Source organism: Idiotropiscis lumnitzeri, unplaced genomic scaffold, assembly GCF_059441095.1.
Source record: "Idiotropiscis lumnitzeri isolate Australia: NSW breed Sydney's pygmy pipehorse unplaced genomic scaffold, RoL_Ilum_1.0 HiC_scaffold_119, whole genome shotgun sequence".
NCBI classification, from domain to species: domain Eukaryota; kingdom Metazoa; phylum Chordata; class Actinopteri; order Syngnathiformes; family Syngnathidae; genus Idiotropiscis; species Idiotropiscis lumnitzeri.
Genome location: NW_028283657.1, coordinates 40975 through 47474, shown reverse-complemented (window position 1 = coordinate 47474; position 6500 = coordinate 40975). Strand labels below are relative to the sequence as shown.

The 6500-nt window shown below is 39.6% G+C and overlaps 1 long non-coding RNA gene across 1 annotated transcript; it reads right to left on the bottom strand.

Annotated features, from left to right (window-relative positions):
* Positions 1–575: 575 nt before the first annotated feature.
* Positions 576–6048, bottom strand: LOC148315112 (uncharacterized). Its single transcript, XR_015841258.1, has 5 exons — positions 5901–6048; positions 5123–5242; positions 4359–4522; positions 2920–3108; positions 576–625 (listed from the first exon to the last, which is right to left on the bottom strand). It is a non-coding gene; the product is annotated as an uncharacterized LOC148315112 (long non-coding RNA).
* Positions 6049–6500: the final 452 nt, after the last annotated feature.

The window sequence follows — 6500 nt, the reverse complement described above, 5'->3', positions numbered from 1 at the left end:
GGAGGCTGCTCAATGGTCCTGGTAATCTAAACCTCAACCAATTCGGTCACAGCCAATGTTCTCCATCCTTGTTAAGAAGTTTTGAAATGATTTAATAGATATACTATTGCAAACTATACCAGAATTTTAGACATTTTAAACTTTTGATCACAATTTTACCTATTTTCTAAAAATCTGAAGAATCCACATGCCAAATCACCTGCTGTAGACACATAGGTTCTGTTCTGACAGATAATTCAGTTACAGGTTGTGTACTTAAAGCCAATAAGAGGGCAATGCAGCAGTCGACAACCTGACGAAAGCTTAAGTCTCCCAATGAGAGAACTGTAGTGGCTGGTAGGTTCTTAGATTGTAACATAGTAAAGACATATACTAGGCATAACTGTATATCATATGATGATGAGGGAAAATATTATTAGCTACGATTTATGTCCAGATATATTAGAAAACTTGTCCAACCAGCACAGGTCTATCTAACTGTAATTTTAACATCTCAAGACACGACAGGATGACCACATGATACGCATACCTCCTTTTCAGAGTCTGTCAAAACTTGAGAAGGCTGCTTCGATGTTCTGGTGGCATCAACCTCAGCCGATTCAGTCATTGTCGGTTGTCCTCCATCCTAATGAACAAGTTGAATATTAATTTAATGAATTAAAAAAAGAAAATGGATCAGAATTTTACACATTTTAGGCTTTGGCCACCCAAAACAAAAACTAACAAGTTCACGAATGAAACAAAACCAATTACTTTAGCGCATGACAATTAATCTTCAGTAGAGATATGTTGTGACTGATATTTCAGTCACAGGTTGTCTTTTGAACGCCACCAGGGGCGCAATGGAGCACAGGACAGCCAAAAGTCTTCTTGTCGGACACCTGTAGTGGCTGGTAGGTTCTAAGATTATAACATAGTAAAGGCACATACAACTCCTAACTGTATTTCATATGATAATGAAGGAAAAGATGATTAGCTATGATTTATGTCAACAATAAAAATGGCTCTACGGGGTCCCCACAAACACAAACCTGACAGTTGGGTGTCAGATGGCCAACATACCTGACACGCAATTCAACTCAACTGGACCCCACAACACAAGAAAAAGCTGAGTGAGCCTCAAACCAGACATACACATTCACTGACAAATATCCTGTGACACCAGATATATTAGAAGTCTTGTCTAATCAGCACACGTCTATCTAACTGCAATTTTAACATCTCGAGACACGACAGGATGAGTACACGATACGCATACCTCCATTTCTGAGTCTGTAAAGCCTGGAGGAGGCTGCTTCGATGTTTTAGTAGCATCATAAATTTATTGAATTAATTATATTTGAGGTTGGATTAGATTTTTACACATTTTAAGCCTTAGCCACCCAAAACAAAACATAAGCTCATGAATGAAATAAAACTAATTAATTTCGCCCATGCCAATTAATCTTCTGTAGACGCGTGTTGTGACCAGTGTTGTTTTTGGCAGGCATTTTAGATTTTGTCCAAGTCATTTGGACAAAGTGCTGATTTGTTTACATCACATTTAGTCATCCCAATTCGTTATAGTTTTAGTCCAGTTTTAGTCAACGAAAACTAAAAAAAGGGTTTTAGTCCAGTTTTAATCGACGGAAACGCAAAAAAAGTTTTACCCTAGTTTTCGTCAATTTATTCACAAAGGTTTTAGTCCAAGCGGCACGGTGGCCCAACTGGTTAGCAGGATGGCCTCACAATATTGAGGTCGTAGGTACGATTCTGGCTCCGGCCTTCCTGCATGGGTTTCCTCTGGGTAATTCGGTTTCCTCCCATATTCTTAAAACATGCATGGCAAGTTGCTTGGACACTCTAATTGCCCCTAGGCATGAGTGTGAGCGTGGATGGTTGTTCGTCTATGTATGCCCTGCGATTGGCTGGACACCAATTCAAGGGTGTACCTCGCCTACTGCCGAAGACAGCTGGGATCGGCTCCAACACCCCCCGCGACCCTAGTGAGGAGAAGCGGTACAGATAACGGATGGATGGATGGATGGGTTTAAGTCCATTTGAGTTAAAACAAGGCATTCAAGGTTTCCACCCAATAACAAAGACTTTTGGATGGACTACAAAGGATTCTTCATTACAAACAGAAAAAAGTGGCAACAGTGGAATCAATGCTCACTGCTCCAAAATAAGCAGAGAAGCAAAACATTTTGTTGGGCAACTGTTGTGGCTTTATTTCACTAAAAGCAACATAAAATAATTTATGAACCACATGCTAACAATTTTGTCTCGTCAACGAAAAAAATTCATGTACATCACGTCATGTTTTCGTCATAAAAGAACCTCGTTTAGCTTGTCATCGTCATTAAAAAAGGGGCGTTAACGAAGTATTTTCGTCATAGTCATCAGTGACGAAAACAACACTGGTTGTGACTGATATTTCAGTCCCAGGTTGTCTCCTGAACACCACCAATTGGGCAAGGGGGCGCAGGAAAGCCTGGGGTCTTCTATTTTTACAGTATAGAAAGGCTAAATATCAAATTGAAACAGTGTTTTATATCATGAATATACAGGGTTGGTGCTGGTTCTGGTAGGGAAACCACAACATAAAGATGTCCTTAATTAGTCCCACAATGGGGATATTTGCAATATGGCATATGATGGCCTAACAGGGCCACCGCCCAGAAAAGAGTAACGCAGAACTTTGTAATACTGTCACTCCCTGACCAGTTCGTTGTTCCTGAAGAGCCAAACTTTGACTCAGACCCACAAATTTGAATTACAGATAGTGGACAATGGAGAACTCCCCCAGTCAGTCAGCATGTTCAACTTCCATAGAAACCTCAACATACATTTATTAGATTGCCAAACTAATTGGAAACTACATCACCAGAACACCACAAGTGGGCTCTGTTATTGTACTTAAAGATGCATCTTACAAACCTGTGTTCTCCAAGGCCAGCTGGTCCATAGTCTTAAGTTATTTCTTCGCCAACATCAATGTCTCGGAGCGCAAACAGACAGAGGTGTGGTCTGTCCTCTGTTGTCTTCTTCTTCATTTTACAGTTGGGGTGCATGTGGTCATCATTAACCAGTCTTCCCAGACTGCCATCTTCTTGAGCGGCATCAACACTTAAAATAGATTTAAAAAAAAAAATAAAAATTATTCAATCAATGTCAGAAATTAATCTTTGAGACAATCTTGTGTACACAAAACATAAAAATAGGAAATCCACAATTTTTAAATCTTCTAAATCAAATCATACAAGAAATTTCTATTGGAATCAGACCCTATTAACAGCTTGTCTTTGAGACTTCATGGTCTATATTTTCATTTGTACAGATTCAACGCATGAATAAAAGTAATTACCGTATTTTCGCAGTCATAAGCAAACAAAGCGCCCTGTCAGTCGATGCGTCCATTAAATGGACAAAGTACCACTCACGTCCATCAGCCCTTGTCATCAACGAGCTGTTGGAAGTGCATGTTAGCACACCCTGCTGGGCAAAGAGTGAGTTGTCCATGCTTACAATCGACCGTGACAAATACACCATCTGACTATAATGTTTGGGTGATGGTGTTGGAAAAAGCTGGACAAAGGGCAGCTGTCCACAATGTTTTAGTCTGTCTTATCATTTATGTTATTGCAAGCAAGAAACGTCCCAGGTTTAGACAACAGACAAAAAGTCCAAAGCATAACAGCACATCTCTTTAAACAGCCATGCAAATCTCTCTAAACAGCTATGGGATTGTGGGTCTCTGCTCCCAGAATGCATTGCTTGAATTAGCTAAGGCTGAGTGGCTTTTGTATTATTTTCATTTTTTTTGGGTATATTGATGGCATGAGAGATACATGTTTGTGTTAATCTTATTTCTATGTTTCATTGTTTGCTTGTATGATGAGTTTTTTATTTTTTTTTGAAACCGTGACTCTAAGGAGTGTGGTGAGCAGCCAAGTCCCTCCCCTGACGTTGCTTTGTAGGCTATTGCCAATGCACCTAATATTGGCCTGAGCCATTGTCAGCTATTGTCAATAGAGACTTGGCGTCTGCTGCAACAATGGGGTGATTGCTCATGTTATTGGGGCATAGTAGGCTGCTATCGGCTGTGTCAGTGTGGGCAGCTCTGCCAAGTTCATGCTATGCTAACAGCAGCTGTGCTATCGTCTTGTCAGGCGGTGCGTCCAGTATATGTTACAAAGACAGAAATAGCGGCCTCAACAGGTGTTGCGCCCTTTGACACGGCGCGTCTTTTGGGTGCGAAAATACGGTATACATTTTTGCTTAGAGAATGATTTTTCCCCAAACACTTATGGGATGAGTATGTGTTTATTTTTTTAAATAAAAACAAAAATAAGATAACATCTCAATCTTTGCCTCACCTCCAAGTTTTTTCTTGCCGGCGGAAGTCAAACAAAAAGACAGTGCCTCTTCCATCCATCTTCCTGCGTTGAGATTTATCAGAATCTATCAATTTTCCTCTGTACTCCATAATAAAGAATAAAGTCGTCTTTCCTGAAAGGGGCCTTGGTAAATACTCCTCGACCTAGTTAACAGGGAAATCAAGATAGCTTCGTCATATTTTTAAGCACACAAATAAGGAGTCATCATATTCATTTGGGCCACTATACTAATGTAGGGTGGTTTGAAACATTGCTTCTTGTGAGGGATAGAGCAGAGCCCTTCTTTATGATTTTAAAGGAACAGACCAGCCAAAATTCATTTTCCAGCATTGCATTAGCCAGTATGTATTAGGACTGAAAGTACAAATGTCAATGGCACCTGGTTACGTAAAAAAAAAACTTTAAGATTATTTAGTTTCATAACAATGACATACACTGTATACACAGTCATATTGGATCGCGTCACGTGATCTCTGTGACGTATAACGTGCTTTACACTAGACTATCAATATCGGACTTGTTCACTGGTCTATTGTGGTATAAAAATGCCGGAGGGCGTCATCAAGTACAGCCTTAATTTAGATAGAACTCCTACCATCAGGTTTCACGCTCACTGAAATAACTTGAAACTGACAAAAGAAAAGGTCAAGACACTCTTAATGTAAAATAACCACTTAAAAAACGATGTCAGCTTGGTTATCAGAAAACAATAATATATCTTAGCAAAAGCGTTAACATCATACCTTTAAATGAGTTTATATACTTCGCTTCTAACTCCGCAGTCTTGTCCAGACCCTTGACTGCATGTTCAATAGTATCCTGCTTTGGGGACTTCCTGCATCTCAGGGAAGGCATTGTTTATTCTATAAAGAAAAAAGACAGTTTTGTGTTGAGAATTATTAATACTATAGGCTAAATGGAGTTTTAACAATATCAGTGTAAGAAAAATAAATTATAAATTAAAAAAATATCAATCCCTCCATCCCAATTAATGATTTCAACCATAATAGTTTATATTGAAGTTTAAACAACAGACAGACAGATTTATGCAGTGTGACTACAAAAATCTTACCAAAATTGCATTCACAGTAACCTTTGCTTTAAGAATCATGTAATTAACCAGTGAACATCGTGTCTTACACAAAAATTAATGACAGAAATTATCATGGTACTTGCATTCTGTTGTTCTATAACAAAAGTGCAAGCTGTTAGCTCCGCAAAGCTAACGCAACAAGCTAGCGTCCCTCGTGCTCACATTCAATGCAAACCTGACCACCGGATGAAAATACGCGTCGGTTTAGTTCTTTAAATGAGTAAAAGCACCATGACGTTTTATAATTATTCAATGCTTAACTGGAGCTCGTCAATTATGTCGATGTAGGAGCACATGTTTGCTAGGCCAGTGTTGTAGGCCCACATCCATGGTGCTACTTTGTATAGTGTTTTCCACACAACTATCTCTAACCATGAACAAATGCACTCGAGGCATGTTTTGAATAAAAACAAACGAAAAACACTTACCTCTCCGTTTCAACAGCAGTTCGAACTTCGAAGTGGTGATATTCTCCAGCGTTAAGCACCTGCTCGAACTGCGAATAGGTCAAATTCAACAGCGTCTTTTTTCTGTCTTAATAAGGACGCGATGAGAGGAGGAGCGCTTGCCTTTTCGTCAGCACGCCCCGCGCGGGTGGTGCTGCTTTATCACTCTCTATCTGTGCCCGCCCGCCGGCATGTCGATAGAAAAATAATATTCCTTCAAACATTACTTTCATCTTCTTAACGTTTTGTAGTGAATTTAACAGGTTCACCACTTTTTTCAAATACACCAATGGAAAACAGGTCTTAATTGAGGAAACATACAAAGAGCGTCTCACAAACACCTTATGATGAGCAATGTAATTTGATCACGTTTTTTGTCACTGCCTGGATGTCGGTTCACTGGCCTGGTGGCAGTGGCTTGTAGACACTGTCACTGAGTGGGAACGGATCTCAAGGTGGGTCAAACTAACCCAAGCAGTGGATCGGTCCGTTTTTTAAATTTATTAATTTTTTTATTTTATGTATTTATTTATTATTTAATACAAGGGCTTCGGCTCACTACCAGTGGGCGGGACCAAAGAA